General features: G+C 39.9%; 1 non-coding gene across 1 annotated transcript; it reads left to right on the top strand.

Annotated features, from left to right (window-relative positions):
* The first annotated feature begins 291 nt into the window (after positions 1-291).
* Positions 292-399, top strand: LOC131173632 (small nucleolar RNA R71). Its single transcript, XR_009143946.1, has one exon. It is a non-coding gene; the product is annotated as a small nucleolar RNA R71 (small nucleolar RNA).
* The last annotated feature ends 18778 nt before the right edge of the window (positions 400-19177 follow it).

The raw sequence follows: 19177 nt of genomic DNA on the forward strand, positions 1-19177 counted from the left end.
ATACTTAAATCCTCCATTTTCTTAGCAAGGACATTAGTGAGTGCATCAAATTTGGCATTGATCATGTTGAATGGATCAAGCTCATACATTCCAGCAACTTGCCTTTTTTGAGTTGGAGTTGACCCTTTTGGACTACTCCATAGATGACTGTTCTTTGCTATTTTCTCTAATAACTCATAAGCTTCATCTTCATGCTTAATGATGAATTCCCCTCCAGTTTGAGCATTAATGATTCCTCTGATAGCAGGAGTGACATTTGTGTAAAAATTCTGGTTTATCATCCATTTAGGAATGGCATGATGTGGACATTGTCTCTCCAACTCCTTCCATCTCATCCATGACTCATAAAGAGTCTCATCTTCTCTTGGTCTAAAAGCAATCATTTGATTCCTCAACTCTTGAGTTTTTCCAGGTGGAAAGTATTGGGCAAGAAATGCATCAGTGAGCTGCTCCCAATTTGTAATTGAGTTGTGAGGTAAAGAATCAAGCCAATCCAATGCTCTATCTTTCAAAGAGAATGGAAACAATTTTAGCCTTCTGCATCATCGAGATACTCTGGTTGCTTTTGCATGTCACAGATCATAACAAACTTCTTAAGATGAGTATGAGGATTTTCTGAAGGATGACCTCCGAATTGAGAATTCTGAATCATTTGTAGTACTCCAAAATCCATCTTATAACTATTTGCATCAATTCTTGGTCTTGCTATACTCTCTCTTAAATCATCAAAATGAGGAAATGCGTGATCCATCATACTTCCCTTAGGCACATTAGCATTTACAACTTCTTCACCATGAGCTGCATTTTCATTGTTTCGATCATTTTCACCATTATCACCACTGATTCCAACTCTTTCTTCAGCCATTTCTGTTTCAATTTCAGCTGCTCTCAATGCTTCTTTTCTTCTTCTAGTTTCTTTCTTGTTGTCTCTACAAAACTTCTCAATTTCAGGATTAAATAATAAGGATGTGTCACTTGTGCTTCTAGCTCTTCTCATAAAAGATTAAGAGTACCTAAAAAAAACAAACAAACACAAAATGAAAAGATAACAAAGATAAAACTATAAACAACTAAAATAATCAAGAATTCAATCTTAAACAAACAACTCCCCGGCAACGGCGCCAAAAACTTGATGTGTCCCAACCGCAAGTGCACGGGTCATTCAAGTAGTATAGAAAAAGATATCGTTCCCACGAGGAGTTGTGTTAATGATTGAATTTTTGATGTAAAATAAAATATGTTAAAATTGTATTTTAATCAAATTAATAAAAGAAATTTAGGAATTTGAAGCAGAAGATATGAAAATGCAAAACTAAATTCAAACAATGACTAATTTAATAATTCGCAAAATAAAGAAATTGATAATAATGAAAATTAATAAAATGAGATTAAGCTAAACACTCAAAAGTAAAATTCCAAGCAATAATTGATGAAAGACGATTCTGGAGTTAAGGGTTCATATTTAAGTCATTTTGGGATTTTTCCTAGCTAGCCCAATCCATGAAATTTATGGGTTTAAAGGAGATTAATTCTAAAATCCTTTGAAAACTCTTTCGAGTGAGACAAAGAGTGCCTTAATTAACTTAATCCTACTTTCGTGGAGTTAAAATTAACCAAGACCCATTAGGTTCTTTAATCAATCTATTAAAACCCTCTTAACCCTTAGTCTATTTCTAGATCTAAGTTAATTAAGTCCAATTTCTTGATTAACTATCACTTGGTTTTCTCCTTTCTGCTTCAACCAAGGATTAAGAACATAACTTAATGGGGCCCTTCATTAAGCATGTGAATAAGCACACAAGAAATGGATTAAACCTCATAAATTCATTAAATTGGGACTAACCCAGTTCAAATCCACAAAAATAACTAAATATTACATCCCTTGCTCCAGAATCAAAATGAAACTACTCACTACCCATAATGTCTACAAGATATTCTGAATTTAAATGGAAATAAAGCTCTAATCTAAGCTAAGAAATAAAAAACTCAACACTAGAAATGTAGGAAAAGGTAAGAAGAGAAAGAAATCCCAAATCTGGTTGGAAATGGTGTGGAAAACTAAATGTGACTCTTCAGCTGCCCTTGCTCCTGCTCCTTTCCTTCCTTTCTTTCTTCCCCCCCTTCTCTAAAATGGGAAATGAGGCTATTTATAGTATTTTTCTGACATGGAGCCTTAAAATAGTGTGTTTGAGGAGAGATTTTCTGAGGGAATCTTCTGCCAGCTCATTAATGAACTCTTTGTGGGAGTGCATAAGTGGACTGCATAAGTCATGCAGTCCCTTATGCGCTTTTACTGTTTCTCGGTTCACTTATGCGAAACTGCATGACTTGGTGCATAGGTTATGCACAATTCCGTGAAAGTGCATAAGGGAGGCGTGAATGTGCATAAGCTATGCAGTCTCCTTATGCATATTTCGGCAGGTATTGGAACAGTAATTTTTCTCCTTATGCAGATCCGCATAGCTTATGCGACAAGTTATGCACAATTTGGTCAATGCATATTTCAGCTTGAAAACTGGTTTTTGACATCTTTGGCTGTAGAAGTTACTCCTCAATGGCAAAATTTCTCTTCAGTCCTTCAAAAACACCATTTTTCCTACAAAACAAAGTAAAAATTACAAATTAATCTAAAATTGATAATTATGAAAAACTAACTAAATAACTAATTAAATTAGCTAAAAATAACTAATAATAAAATAAAATGGCTATGAAATTAGACCTAAATGACTATGCAAAATGTATGCATCAGCAACTGCTCCGACTCTATCAGTAACCTCAAAAGGTCCGATATACCGAGGTGCCAACTTGACCTTCTTTCCAAATCTCATAACTCCCTTCATCGAAAAAACCTTCAGGAATACGTAATCGCCTACTGCAAACTCTACATCCCTCCGTCTGGGATCTGCATAACTCTTCTGCCTGTTGAAAGCCATTTTCAATCGTTCCCTGATTAAAGGAACCATCTCAGAAGTGTATTGCACTAGGTCTACATCATGCACCTTTGCTTCTCCCATTTTCGTCCAACACAGAGAAGACCTACACTTTCTACCATACAACGCCTCATAGGGTGCCATCCCGATACTGGAATGATAACTGTTGTTGTAGGCAAACTCTACCAAGGGTAGCTGATCATCCCATTGACCTCCGAAATCCAGGACACACATATGAAGCATATCCTCCAGTGTCTGAATTGTCCTTTCAGACTACCCGTCAGAAATAATGGACTGAGAAGTGAGCTGGGGCTCTCTGTCAGAAATAATGGACGCAGGAACTCCATGCAATCTGACTATTTCTCGAATATAGAGCTTGGTGTATTGTGCAACAGAATATGTGGTTCGCACAGGCAAGAAATGGGCTGATTTAGTCAGAATCCATCGTGATCATTTCCCACTTTCATTCCGGGATAGGGAGCTCTTGCAGCTTCCCTGACTGCCTCTGGTGTTCAAAATTCACTTTCTGACAAGTCAAGCACTTGGACATAAAGTTTGTTATGTCCCTCTTCATGCCATTCCACCAATAGCTATCTTTCACATCATGGTACATCTTGGTGGAGCCTGGGTGGACACTGTAGGGTGTATAGTGTGCCTCTTGCATGATTTCATTCCTGAGTTTGTTCACGTCGGGCACACATATCCTGGAACCTTGCATAAGAGTGCCATCATTGGCAAATCCAAATTCACAACCTTCACCCTGTTGTACTCTTTCTATAATCTTCATCAATTGTGGGTCCCTGTGCTGGAAAACTCTGATTCTGTCTCGCAGGTTTAGTCTTACTAAAAAATGGGCCAATAATACCCCCTCATTTGAAATATCCAATATCAGACTTTGATCCATCAACTCTTGTATTTCCTAAATCAACAGTCTCCTCTCCGCTGATATGTGCGCTAAGCTACCAGAAGATTTTCTGCTTAGAGCATCTGCTACTACATTGGCCTTCCCAGGATGATACTGGATGGTACAATCATAGTCCTTCAGAAGCTCTATCCATCTCCTCTGCCTTAAGTTTAAATCCTTCTATTGAAAGATGTACTTCAAACTCTTGTGGTCGGTGCATATCTCGCATACTTCACCATATAGGTAGTGTCTCCAGATCTTTAGTGCAAAGAATAAAGCCGCCATTTTCAAATTATAGGTGGGGTAGTTCTGCTCATGCCTCTTTAGCTGCCTTGAAGCATAAGCCACTACTTTCCCATGCTGCATCAAAACACACCCTAAGCTAACTCTGGAGGCATCACAGTACACAGTATATCCTTCACCACTCATCGGTAATGTCAACACAGGGGCTGTAGTTAGACATTCCTTAAGCTTCTGGAAGCTCTCCTCACAATCATCTGTCTAAATGAACGAAACATTCTTCCGAGTTAACTTAGTTAGGGGAGTTGCTATCTTAGAGAAATTCTGTACAAAACGTCTATAGTAGCCAATTAGGCCCAGAAAACTTCTCACGTCAGTAACTGTTGTAGGCCTAAGCCAATCAGTTACCGCCTCAATTTTCTTGAGATCTACTTGAATGCCTTCACTAGAAACCATGTGTTCCAAGAATGAGATGTTTTCTAGCCAAAATTCATATTTTGAAAATTTGGCATATAGCTGGTGCTCCCTCAAAGTCTGCAACACCATCCTCAAATGCCATACATGTTCTTCCTCGGTCCGAGAGTATACCAAAATATCATCTATGAATATGATGACAAAACGGTCTAGGAACGGCTTGAACACCCTATTCATCAAGTCCATGAAGGCCGCTGGTGCATTGGTGAGTCCAAACGACATCACAAGGAACTCATAATGGCCATATCTAGTCCTGAATGCTGTCTTTGGTACATCCTCATTACTGATTCTCAACTGATGGTAGCCTGACCGTAGATCTATTTTGGAAAAGAATCTAGCCCCTTGGAGCTGATCAAACAGATCATCGATCCGAGGAAGTAGATACTTGTTCTTCACAGTCACCTTGTTCAGCTGTCTATAATCAATACATAACCTTAAGAACCCATCTTTCTTTCTCACAAATAGAACAGGAGCGCCCCAGGGGGAGGTACTTGGATGGATAAAATCCTTGTCTAGAAGCTCTTGTAGTTGCTCCTTCAGTTCCTTCAATTCTGCTGGGACCATCCAGTAAGGCGGCATTGACATGGGGTTTGTACCCGGCATCATGTCAATGCAGAACTCTATTTTCCTTCCTAGTGGTAACCTTGGAAGCTCCTCAGGGAAGACATCCATAAATTCTCTGACAATAGGAACATTCTCAATGTCAACACCTTCTACAGATGTATCTCTCACTAATGCCAAATACCCCTGACTCAACATCTTTCTAGCACTAATTACTGACACCAAGTTATATGGAGCCACGCTCCTGTCACCATCAAAGCTAAACTCTTCCACATCAGGTATATGAAAGTACACCCTTTTATTCCTGCAGTCTAAAGTGGCATAATGAGTTGCCAGCCAATCCATTCCTAAAATTACATCGAAATCCATTACTGATAGAGGAACCAAGTCTACTGGGAGGATCCTTCCATCCATTACCACTGGGCTACCCGAAAAAACCATATCTACATCTATGTTATCACTAAGAGGGGTAGCTACAGACAAGGGGCATTCTAAAGTTGTAGGGTTCCTGCCCAATCCACGGCAAAAACTGGGGAGACAAATGAGTGCATAGCACCCGGATCTATCAAAACATGAGCCTCATAGGAACAGACTAGAAGAATATCTGCCACAACTACATTGGAAGCCTAAGCATCCTCGTGGGTCAAGGTGAAAACTCGAGCTTGACCCTTACCCAGCATTGCAGAACCCTGAAATTGACTTCTACCTCCTGACCTGCCTCCAAATCCACGTCCTCTTTGTCCTCGGCCCTGTTGGCCACTGAACTGACTGCCCGCCATGCTGGAAGCACTAGGATACAATTGACGAGGAACATTTGCAACAGAAACCTATGACCCCATCTGTGGCTCGCTAAACATGGGACATTCTCTAGCAAAGTGACCCTGCTGGCCACACCGAAAACATACTCCTGAACCCATCATACAAGGTCCTGAATGTCCTCTTCCACACTACGTACAGGGTGCCAAGGAGGATCCTGAACTAGACCTAGAACTGCTATAACCCGTACTGTGACCACTGCTGGATCCATATCCTGGTCTGAAACCTCGAGATCTGTGTTTAAAACCACCCTTCTTGTTGTTTCTAATTCTTCCTCTGTAATGACTTTGGCCGCCACTATCCGTAGGACTCATGTGGAGAACACCTGAAGAACCCTCTGCTTTATTCTTCTTTGCCCTTCCTCTGTCATCTCCTATATAGCTAATTTCAATCTGTCGGGCTAGATCAACTACCACATCAAAAGACTGATCAGACATCATGGCCAGGTTTGCATACTTCCTGTCCAGTCCCTTTAGGAACCTCTTTACCTTCATACTTTTTGTAGCCACTGTTGTGGGGGCATACCTACTCAGTTTTAAAAATTCTGTAGCATATTCATCTACGGATCTTTCATTCTGCCTTAAGGCCTCAAAGGCCCACTGCTTTTGGTCTCTGAAGCTTTCTGGCACAAACCTGTTGACGAACAATTCCACAAATTGGGTCCAAGATTGTAACACCCCTCACTCGTCTACAGTATAGTCGAGCAAGGTGTGCCACATTCGGTGCCAGAGTACTCTATCCTGTCTTGTCATGTATAATATTAATTTAATATCTATTTAATTATATTATCTTACATGTAGAAATTTTTTTTTATTCTATTTTATTTTTATGGAGACCCAGACAAAGTCTCTTTTATTTTATTCAGTGCATGGCGGGTTCCACTGTTACCTGTTAAAAACATTTTATATCTATTTTATATTCTCATACATCATCTCAACTCCAATTTAATGTTTAATAAAAGAAAAGAGAAGAATTAGGCACTAACCTCTTTGATCAACTTCTTCACTTTGCCAAAACCTCACTATTCTCTTCTTTCTTGGTTGCTAATCACTTTGTCTAGGTGTAAGGATAATTTTTAAAGAAGGGATTTATGGGAATTATGGTGAGAAAAGGAAGGATTTCAAGGTTGCAAGATAAAAAATAGTGGGAGTTCACCATGAAAGGGACTTGTGACACCCCTTACTCGTGTACAGTATACCCGAATAAGTAATGCCACACGGTGTACTGGCACACTCTAATATACCTTACTTAATTTGTGTCATGCTTTTGAAATTAATTTATGAAATATGATTTATTTTAACCATTTATCAAAAGTATTATTTCATTTGAGGTTCCGAAGATTTTAAGGAAAATCCGGCGGAGTACCGGCTAAAAATGGAGAAAACAGTTCTTCGGAACCTGTTAAAAACACTTCCAATATACAATTTCATTCATTCTCTACTCCAATATCATCAATAAAACTCAATATCAGTATCTCAGTAATTTGTCAATTTCAGGTCTCAACAACCTTTTCATTTTTCAAAACATCCCTTTCTCAGGGTTCTCATATATAAACAACCATTAAATACTCAAATTAATACCATACATAACCATAAATCTTTATTATTTACATGAACCTCAAAATACATTACATAAATCCTAAATACATATGAGAAAATAAAAAGTTAATTACAAGATGACAAAATGGCATCTAGTGCCCTACCGATGCACTGCAGGTAGTGAGGTGACACGGACACTGAGCAGAACTGTCAGATGGACTCACCCAGTCTGTGGTCTACTGGGCTCACGATCGGGATCTCCAGTACCTACGCGTGGCAAAAGCAACGCGCTAAGCAATAATGCTTAGTGGTGCAATAATATAATAGAAGAAAATAGCAAGAAAATAAATGTGTATACAATGTGTATGCTTTCTTTGTTTGATCTTGGTATATTCATTAATTCATTAACTTTGTTCACTTTTATTCATTTGGTTGCCCCAAGTAACCTACACTAGACGACTGGACTGGATAACGGGTAAACTGGCACTGGGTACCTAGTACCTCGGGCCGTCACACCATCGGTCACATATGTATCTCCCGGTGTGCAACAGAACAGCTAACAAGCTGTAAATAATATCAGGCACAAGGCCAAGTCTCAATACAAAGTCAGAATGGCTAAAAGCCATGAAATCACAGAATGGCATTTTTGCCATGTGCAGTACTGCTAACTGAACCCTATTGGCATGCCAAACTATCCAAACCAATCTTGTTAGGTATACTAGGGCATTTGAAACTCTTAAATTCGTCAATTTGTGAATTTCAACTTTTTTGGTGTTACTATTCATCATTGGTCAACAAAAATGTTGACTTTTAGCATAAAAATGTGTACATCAACTTTGGCACTCCCAACATACCACATTTGGTGTTTAAAACTTGTTGGCATTAAGTGTTTTTGCAATTTCAAAGTGTAACCCACACTAGCAGAAAATTTCAGTTTTGGTGCCCTAACTTCACTGTTCCATTGGACACTGTTACTGTTGGAATTTGAAGAAATGTAAAACATGAAAGTTGTTCCTTATTTTGTCTAGTTGAATTTCCTTTTTTGAATCACTCCATTTGGAGTTTTGTAGCTCCAGATATGGCTCAAAAACCCAAGCTGTCCGGATTGCATTCTGCAGAAATTTACCATATCTACAGTGCAGGAACAGTAACTTGAGTCACTTGGTTGGTTGGGTTCTGGCCATAATTTTGGGTAGGTTCCTTCATGAAAGTTGTTTGTCTATGTCTTAACTTATTGCTGTAAAAATTTCAGACCAATTGACCAAATCTACAGTGAGTTATGGCCAAATGAACAGTTACTGTTCATTTGGTCAAATTCTGCAGAATTCAGTGCAGGGAATCCGGATTGGAGCTGGGTTTTGACCCTTTTGCTTTGGTCTTTTGGGCATGGTTTCTTCAGCAAAAATGTGCCATTATAAGCCTAGTTTCATGTCCAATTGGCCAAACTTCAATTGGACTACCACTGCCCAAGTTATGGCAGTGCAAAGGGACTGAAATTTCAGTCCCTATGCTGCTGTCCATAGGGCAGATTTTACTTTCACTTTGCCATTCTATTTTTAAGTTCTAATTATGGTCAACATACCTAAAATGGTCACTAATTGACCCTTATAATGTTCACTTACCACTTCATAAGCCAAAACCAAATTTCACTCTCCAAAACCCTAGCTTCACATTATGTTTCCTACATAATGCCTTAGTTAGCATACCAAATTATTATTCTTATGTTTATAAACTTTCAACATAATTCTAGTTCACTTCAAGCTCATCAAAAACACTCCTTACTATTTCTCCACTAGGGCAGCCAAAATTCATGTACACACACACATGAATTTTGTTCATTTAAATGACATTTTCTTACTAAATTCAAGTGCTCATTCATGAAATTAAGGAGTTTTAGGTATATAGTGCACTAACCTTGTTGTATGCCAATCCAAGCTTGAGAAAGCTTCACTTTCTTTCTTCTTCTTGGCTGCCAAAAGCTTTAGCAAGGTGCTAGGGCAAATTTTTGTGAAGATGACTAAAGGTTTTATGGTGATTTGGTGGGTTGTCTCAAGCTTCCATTAAGCTCCCATGGAAGAATAGGGTTTTGGGAGAGAATGTAACGTTTTTGGGTGAGGAAGATGGCTGCTGAAATTTTGTTATTTTGGTCTTATTTAGTCTCTTTTATTTGTTAGTCAAAGGGTTGCTTAATTGTGATTGGTCACATTTATAAATGACATCATCAAGATGTCATAAATAAGCTTTTCTTTGATTTTTCTTTTCCTTTCATCACTACTCAATTTCAATTTAATTTCTAGTAATATTTATTCATATTTTATGTCATATTAATTATTTACTCAACTGGACAAGTCGGCCAAAAATCACCTCTGAAGGCGAAATGACCAAAATGCCCTCCGTTTGGCTTAACGGGTCAAAATTTGCTGTACCGATTGAAAAATTTTTCTAAATATTTTCTTGGCATTCTAATGCCATAGGAACCTCAATGACCCTTCTCTGGAGTCCCAAAAATTATTTTATAATTTTTCCCCCGGGTCTAGGGCTCCTCGTTGCGAGAACCGCAACTTCCCTCCGGTTACCCATCGCTTGGGCACCGGTTCGTTTTGCTTGGTTGTATTTTATTTCTAAAATTTTTACTAAATTTTTCTCATTAATATTTGAGTTAATTATAATTCCCGACTTTAATTTAAATATTTTTCCGAACGTTCTAGCTGTCCGGACCGACACCGGTCACCGAATAAGAGAATGTACGAGTGGTTACCGGGAGGGTGTTACAACTCTTCCCCTCTTATTTAAATTTCGTCCTCGAAATTTACCTGATGCAAACAGTTGAGGGAACTGTTGCCTCATCGTCTCTTCATTTTCCCAAGTTGCCTCCTCGGTGTTGTGGTGCCTCCAAAGCACTTTCACCAGTGGAATCTGCTTGTTCCTCAATTCTTTTACTTCCCGAGCCAGGATCCGTAGAGGTTCTTCTTCATATGTCAAATCCGGCTGTATTTCAATTTCTTCTCTGGAGATGACATGTGAAGGGTCTGAGCGGTATCTCCTGAGCATGGACACATGGAATACATTGTGAATCTTGTCCACGGTGGTAAAGCTAGCCTATAGGCCATCGGACCCACACGTTCAATGACTTCATATGGGCCAATGAACCTAGGGCTCAACTTACCTTTTCTTCCAAACCTCAACACTTTCTTCCATGGTGACACCTTAAGGAACACTTTGTCGCCAACCACATATTCTATTTCTTTTCTCTTCAGGTCGGCATAAGATTTACATGCATGCGAGGCAACCTTCAAGTTGGCTTTGATTATCTTTACCTTCTCCTCACCTGTTTCACCAGTGTCCGCCCTACCAGTTTATCTTCGCCTAATTCACCCAAAGACACCGAGTTCTACATTTTCTCCCATACGATTGCTTCATATGGGGCCATTTGAATGCTAGCTTGGTAGCTATTGTTGTATGCAAATTCTGCCAGTGGGAGGTATCTATCCCAACTTCCCTCAAACTCAATGACACAACTCCTCAGCATATCCTCAAGGACCTGACAAGTATTTCACGTTATTGTTATCATTTCAATTCAATATTTGTATCAATTTCATGGGTTTCAATTGTTTACCTGGATTACTCTTTCTGATTGCCCATCCGTCTGAGGATGGAAAGCTGTGCTGAAATGGAGTTGTGTACCCAAGGATTCATGCAACTTCTTCCAAAATCTCGATGTAAACCTTGGGTCTCGATCAGATATGATGGAAAGTGGGATTCCATGCAGTCTAACTATCTCACTGATATACAATTCTGCTAACCTCTCTAGTGAGTAGTCAGTCCTAACTGGCAGAAAGTGTGCTGACTTTGTCAATCTATCAACTATCACCCATGCTGCATCATGTTTCTTCTGGGTGAGAGGCAAACCACTTACAAAATCCATGGTGACCCGATCCCACTTCCATTCAGGTATGCGTATAGGCTGTAGCAATCCTGATGGAACTTGATGTTCTGCCTTGACTTGCTGACATGTCAAGCATTTAGTCACATAGTCACCGATATCTCTCTTCATACCAGGCCACCAATACCGAGTTTGGATCATGATACATCTTTGTACTTCCTGGGTGCATAGCATATACACTGGTGTGTGCCTCTTTTAGAATACTGGTCTTCAATTCCCCATCATCTGGTACACACAGTCTTCCTTTGTAATACAGACACCCATCTGCTTTCACCCCATAGTCAACTGCTTTTCCCCCTGGGATCTTGCTCATAATAGCCATTAACTTTTCATCTGCCTTTTGCCCATCTAAAATCTGCTGTAGCAGGTTTGGCCTCACTTGCAACTCAGCCAAAATAGCTCCCTCTCGAGCTAAAGATAGACGGGCATTCAAAGATCTCAGAGCTGTCATGGATTTTCTGCTCAAAGCATCAAGAACTACATTTGCCTTCCTGTGATGGTAGTCAATTACACAGTCATAATCCTTCAGGAACTCAATCCATCGCCTCTGTCTAAGGTTGAGCTCCTTCTGGGTTGGCAAATATTTCAGGCTTTTGTGGTCTGTGTAAATGTAGCACTTTTCCCCATACAAGTAGTGCCTCCATATCTTCAGTGCAAAGATAATTGCTGCAAGCTCTAGATCATGGGTAGGGTAGTTCTGCTCATGTGGCCTTAGCTGTCTGGAAGCATAGGCGATCACTTTCCCCTCTTGCATCAATACACACCCTAGCCCATTATGAGAGGCATCACTGTAGACCACAAAGTCCTTCCCTGACACTGGCTGTGTTAACACTGGTGCCTCTGTCAACATAGCCTTCAACTTCTCAAAACTGGTCTGACACTTGTCATTCCAGTCAAATCTGACATTCTTGTGTAACAACTTGGTCATTGGAGCAATTTATTAGGAAAATCCTTCACAAATCTCCTGTAATACCCAGCTAACCCCAAGAAGCTTCGACCTCGGTTGTATTCTGGGAGGCTTCCATTCCATCATCGCTTCTATTTTCTTGGGATCCACCTAATCCCATCACCGACACTATGTGTCCAAGGAATGCAATCTCATTCAGCCAAAAGTCACACTTGGACAACTTAGCATACAGCTTATTTTACCGAAGTGTTTGCAGAACAATCCTAAAATGTTCATCATGTTCTTCCCTGGTCTTGGAATACACCAAAATGTCATCAATAAAGACCACTACGAACCGATCTAAGTGTGGATGAAAGATACGGTTCATAAGGTCCATGAATGCCGCTGGTGCATTTGTTAAGCCAAAGGGCATCACCAGAAACTCATAATGCCCATACCGGGTCCTTTATGCAGTCTTGGGCACATCTACATCTTTTACCCTCAGCGGATGATACACAGATCTGAGATCAATCTTAGAAAATACTCCGCTCCTTTAATCGATCAAACAGATCATCAATTCTAGGCAACGGATATTTGTTCTTCACGTCACTTTATTCAACCGCCAGAATCAATACAAAGCCTCAAAGTCCCATCCTTCTTTTTCACAAACAAGACTGAGCTCCCCATGGTGACACATCGCGTATGAACCCCTTATCCAAAGAACTCTTGCAAATCGAAGTTTTCAACTCTCTCAATTCGATGGGTGCCATCCTATAAGGAGCAATGGAAATGGGTGTCTTTGCAGTTGTCTCAATAGCAAATTCAACTTCCCTTTCTCGGTGGCAAACTGTAATTCTTCAGGAAATACCTCTGGGAAGTCTCTCACTGTGGGTATGTCACTCAGGTTTGGCTTGGCCTGCCTAGTATCCACCACATGTGCTAGGTAGGCTTCACACCCTTTTCTCATCATTCTTCTTGCAATCGTGGTCGAGATGACATTGACAGAAATCGTCCTTTCACCCACAACTGTGATCTCATTACCCTCAAGTTTTTAGAGAAATCCTCTTCAATTTGCAATCAACTATTGCACGATGACGTGACAACGGTCCATTCCCAAAATCACGCCAAACTCATGGAAGGGTAACTCAATCGTGTCCGCCAAGAATTCATACCCTGAATCCTTAACGGCAACCCTTGTATACCTTGTTCACTACCACACGTGACCCAATGGATTAGTGACGAATGTCTTGGTCACTCTCCCTACCAAGATCCCCCTTTCTACGGGTAGATTGATGCAGATTTATGTGTGAGTGTATCCTGATTCCACCATTGCATGCACAGGAGTAGTGTAGAGGAGAACGCACTCGATGACGCCCGGCATCTTGCTCCTCCCGAGCTCTAATAGCATAAGCCCTTCTGGTGGTCTACTGTCAGCCTCTCTGCGCTCGGATGCAGCCTCGTGATGGTCCTCACCTCGAGACTTGCCGATTTTCTACCCTCTGTGGTGCAGAGCAGTGCATGTCGCTTGTGTTGGAGCAAATGTAGTAGTTTTACGCGGACAGTTCCACCGATGCTCTGTTGACCCACACCTCAAGCAAGCACCGCCACTCTCCAACACTCCCCTTATGCCATTTCGGCGGTGTGGACACAGAAGATGCCGGCTGGTCCCTGAACCCCATCCTCGAGAGCCGCCACCGATGGTGTGGACCGACCTCTCCTAGGAGTGAATCGTGGCCCGGGCCCCGAGACCGACTCGGCCCCGTGGTCGACCCGAACTCGTGTAGGGGACCCTTGAACTTCTTCCTCGATGCAGAGCTGAACTAGACCGACCGGTCCCTCTTCTGTCTCTCTCTTCTAGTCCACTCACTAATTTCTCACTTTTTCAACCTTTATGGCAGCTTCCACTAACTTGGTAAATTCGGTGATTCCCAAGGCAGTGAGCTGGATCTTGATGTTATCATTTAGTCCCTCTTCAAATCTCTTGCATCTTTCAGCTTCATTTGGGACTATCTCCCTTCCGTAGCGGCTTAATCGGACGAATTCTTTCTCATACTCAGCCACTGACAATTGTCTCTGCCTCAGGTTAATAAATTCTCTTCTTCTCTCTTCCAAATATACAGTACCCACATACTTCTTCTTGAACTCAGAGAGAAAGAAATCCCAAGTTACAGCTTCTGGCTGCACTTCACTGGACACAGTGTCCCACCATTCATAGGCATCATCTTGCAGCAAAGAGATGGCAGCTCTGTGTTTTGCTCGAGTACAGTGGAGCTGCTTTAGTACTCGCCTGCCTGCTCAACCAGCTTCCTACTGCAATGAGTCATCTTCTCTCTTGCCATAGAAGTCCACAGCTCCAAACTTCCTTAGCCTTTCCAGGTGTGATTTCTGCTGTGGAGCTGGTGGTGGTGGTGGTACTGGCATTACCCCAGCCATCTGTCTAAAGAAGTCGGCCATTTGTTGGAATATGGCCTGTGGAGGCTGAAAGGTGTTCTCGCTTGAGTGGCGAGCAGATTCTCTCATGCCCCAGCCTCACCGCCGCAGTGGAGCATGACTCTCCACTTCCTCCTCAACGGCTCTCTGAGAGGAAGGATCCATATCCTATTCAAAATAAGAAAGATAAACAGATCTGCGTTAGTGTCACCTCGACTCTTACAAATGCAATGCATGGTATGGACTCAATCTAGGCCTGAACGCCTAAACCGTGCTCGATACCACTAAATGTGACACCCTTACTCGTACAAGATACCCGAATAAGTAATGCCACACGGTGTAATCGGCACACTCTAATATACCTTACTTAATTTGTGTCATGCTTTTGAAATTAATTTATGAAATATGATTTATTTTAACCATTTATCAAAAGTATTATTTCATTTGAGGTTCAAGATTTTAAGGAAAATCCATGAGTACCGGCTAAAAATGGAGAAAGCAGCTTCTTGAACTGTTAAAAACACTTCCAATATACAATTTCATTCATCCTCTACTCCAATATCATCAATAAAACTCAATATCAAGATCTCAAGAATTTGTCAATTTGTGTCTCAACAACCTTTTCATTTTTCAAAACATCCCTTTCTCGTGGTTCTCATATATAAACAACCATTAAATACTCAAATTAATACCATACATAACCATAAATCTTTATTATTTACATGAACCTCAAAATACATTACATAAATCCTAAATACATATGAGAAAATAAAAAGTTAATTACAAGATGACAAATGGCATCTAGTGCCCTACCGATGCAATCGCAGTGAGGTGAGGTGACATCGAGCGTAATTGTCGATGGACTCACCCACCTGTGGTCTACTGGGCTCACGATCGGATCTCCGGTACCTACGCGTGGCAAAAGCAACGCGCTAAGCAATAATGCTTAGTGGTGCAATAATATAATAGAAGAAAATAGCAAGAAATAAAATGAGTATACACTGTGTATGCTTTCTTTGTTTGTTCTTGGTATATAAATTAAATCATTAAATTTGTTGACTCTTATTCATGTTGTTGCCCCAAGTAACATACACTAGACGATCGGATCGATAACGGGTAACCGCACTGGTACCTAGTACTCGGGCCACACCATTGGTCACATATGTATCTCCGGCAGGCAATGTAACAGCCTAACAAGTCAGAATAATATCGTGCACAAGGCCAAGTCTCAATACAAAGTCGAATGGCTAAAAGCCATGAAATCACGTAATGGCATTTTTGCCATGTGCGATCGCTAATCGAACCCTATTGGCATGCCAAACTATCCAAACCAATCTTGTTAGGTATACTAGGGCATTTGAAACTCTTAAATTCGTCAATTTGTGAATTTCAACTTTTTCGGTGTTACTATTCATTATTGGTCAACAAAAATGTTGACTTTTAGCATAAAAATGTGTACATCAACTTTGGCACTCCCAACATACCACATTTGGTGTTTAAAACTTGTTGGCATTAAGTGTTTTTGCAATTTCAAAGTGTAACCCACACTAGCAGAAAATTTCAGTTTTGGTGCCCTAACTTCACTGTTCCATTGGACACTGTTACTGTTGGAATTTGAAGAAATGTAAAACATGAAAGTTGTTCCTTATTTTGTCTAGTTGAATTTCCTTTTTTGAATCACTCCATTTGGAGTTTTGTAGCTCCAGATATGGCTCAAAAACCCAAGCTGTCCGGATTGCATTCTGCAGAAATTTACCATATCTACAGTGCAGGAACAGTAACTTGAGTCACTTGGTTGGTTGGGTTCTGGCCATAATTTGGGGTAGGTTCCTTCATGAAAGTTGTTTGTCTATGTCTTAACTTATTGCTGTAAAAATTTCAGACCAATTGACCAAATCTACAGTGAGTTATGGCCAAATGAACAGTTACTGTTCATTTGGTCAAATTCTGCAGAATTCAGTGCAGGGAATCCGGATTGGAGCTGGGTTTTGACCCTTTAGCTTTGGTCTTTTGGGCATGGTTTCTTCAGCAAAAATGTTCCATTATAAGCCTATTTTCATGTCCAATTGGCCAAACTACAATTGGACTACCACTGCCCAAGTTATGGCAGTGCAAAGGGACTAAAATTTCAGTCCCTATGCTGCTGTCCATAGGGCAGATTTTACTTTCACTTTGCCATTCTATTTTTAAGTTCTAATTATGGTCAACATACCTAAAATGGTCACTAATTGACCCTTATAATGTTCACTTACCACTTCATAAGCCAAAACCAAATTTCACTCTCCAAAACCCTAGCTTCACATTATGTTTCCTACATAATGCCTTAGTTAGCATACCAAATTATTATTCTTATGTTTATAAACTTTCAACATAATTCTAGTTCACTTCAAGCTCATCAAAACACTCCTTACTATTTCTCCACTAGGGCAGCCAAAATTCATGTACACACACACATGAATTTTGTTCATTTAAATGACATTTTCTTACTAAATTCAAGTGCTCATTCATGAAATTAAGGAGTTTTAGGTATATAGTGCACTAACCTTGTTGTATACCAATCCAAGCTTGAGAAAGCTTCACTTTCTTTCTTCTTCTTGGCTGCCAAAAGCTTTAGCAAGGTGCTAGGGCAAATTTTTGTGAAGATGACTAAAGGTTTTATGGTGATTTGGTGGGTTGTCTCAAGCTTCCATTAAGCTCCCATGGAAGAATAGGGTTTTGGGAGAGAATGTAACGTTTTTGGGTGAGGAAGATGGCTGCTAAAATTTTGTTATTTTGGTCTTATTTAGTCTCTTTTATTTGTTAGTCAAAGGGTTGCTTAATTGTGATTGGTCACAATTTATAAATGACATCATCAAGATGTCATAAATAAGCTTTTCTTTGATTTTTCTTTTCCTTTCATCACTACTCAATTTCAATTTAATTTCTAGTAATATTTATTCATATTTTATGTCATATTAATTATTTTCTCAACTGGTGAAGTCGGCCAAAAATCACCTCAAGGCGAAATGACCAAAATGCCCTCCGCTTGGCTTAACTGGTCAAAATTTCTGCACTGATTGAAAAATTTTTCTAAATATTTTCTTGGCATTCTAATGCCATAGGAACCTCAATGACCCTTCTCTGGAGTCCCAAAAATTATTTTATAATTTTTCCTGTCTAGGGCTCCTCGTAGAACAAGAACTTCCTCCTGCTACCCATCGCTTGGGCACCGGTTCGTTTTGCTTGGTTGTATTTTATTTCTAAAATTTTTACTAAATTTTTCTCATTAATATTTGAGTTAATTATAATTCCCGACTTTAATTTAAATATTTTTCCGAACGTTCTAGCTGTCCGGACCGACACCGGTCACCGGAACAGTAGAATGTACGGAGTGGTTACCGGGAGGGTGTTACAGGACTCGACCATGGAGAAGGAAAAACGAAGAAGATGAAAATTTTTGTCCTTTTTTACTTCTTTCTTATCCCTTTATAGTATTTGTTAAATTGTAATTGGTTAGAACTTTTAATGATGTCATTTTGACATCATGCTCATGTAATAACTCATATATATTTTGATTTTCTTTCTTTTCTTTTTCTTTTCTCATTTTCCATACCATAATTCATGATTTTAATTTATTTTATGTGTTTTAATCTCTCTCAATTTAATTGACATTTAGGTTAAAATTCAACTCTGGGGTTTAAATGACCAAAATACCCTTCATTGTGCTTATCGAGTTATAACTGTCTGTACCGATTAACTTAATTTTCTTGAATTTTTTTTGACATTTTTATTGTCATTTAGACCTCCTAAATCCTTCAATTTAGTCCCATTATTTATTTCAAAGAGTTTCCCCACGGGTCTGAGGTTGGCAATCGTCTTTCTGATTTGCTTCTCAAAGACGGCCACCCATCGCAGTTGACTCTGCTTTAATCGAGTTGTACTTTGCTTCTTTTACTTTTCTTTAATTTTACTTAGTCTTTATTCAGTCAATTTTTGTTTTCTCATTCTAGTTTGAGTGTAATTTCAGACATCCTGGCTGTCCGAATAGACATTAGTCATCAGAACAGTAGAATATACGGACTACCTAAAGTGAGGGCATTACAAAGATAATCCATCAATACGAGGTAGTACGTAGTCTATCATCCAATGCCTTGGCACTGGCCCTAATACATGCTGCACACACTCTACCAATCTCTTGTCAGTTAACTGCAGTTCCACCCCTACCTGTTTGCAGGAGTCCAAAAATCGGTAAGTATCATCAGTTACATCATAGATACCAAGCACCAACTTCTTAAAATTTATTATTTGTTTGTAAAGTTCCCCTCTTGGTGCGGTAGGCTGCTGCTATTGTGGAGGGTGGACCATATATTGTGCCATCATATCGATGGTTCTCTACAATCTGGCTAGGGTAGCTGCCATTGGGTCCATGGGACCCTGGGCCACAAAAGACTGTTCCTGTACTGGTGGCGGCTACTT

Source organism: Hevea brasiliensis, chromosome 14, assembly GCF_030052815.1.
Source record: "Hevea brasiliensis isolate MT/VB/25A 57/8 chromosome 14, ASM3005281v1, whole genome shotgun sequence".
Classification (NCBI taxonomy): domain Eukaryota; kingdom Viridiplantae; phylum Streptophyta; class Magnoliopsida; order Malpighiales; family Euphorbiaceae; genus Hevea; species Hevea brasiliensis.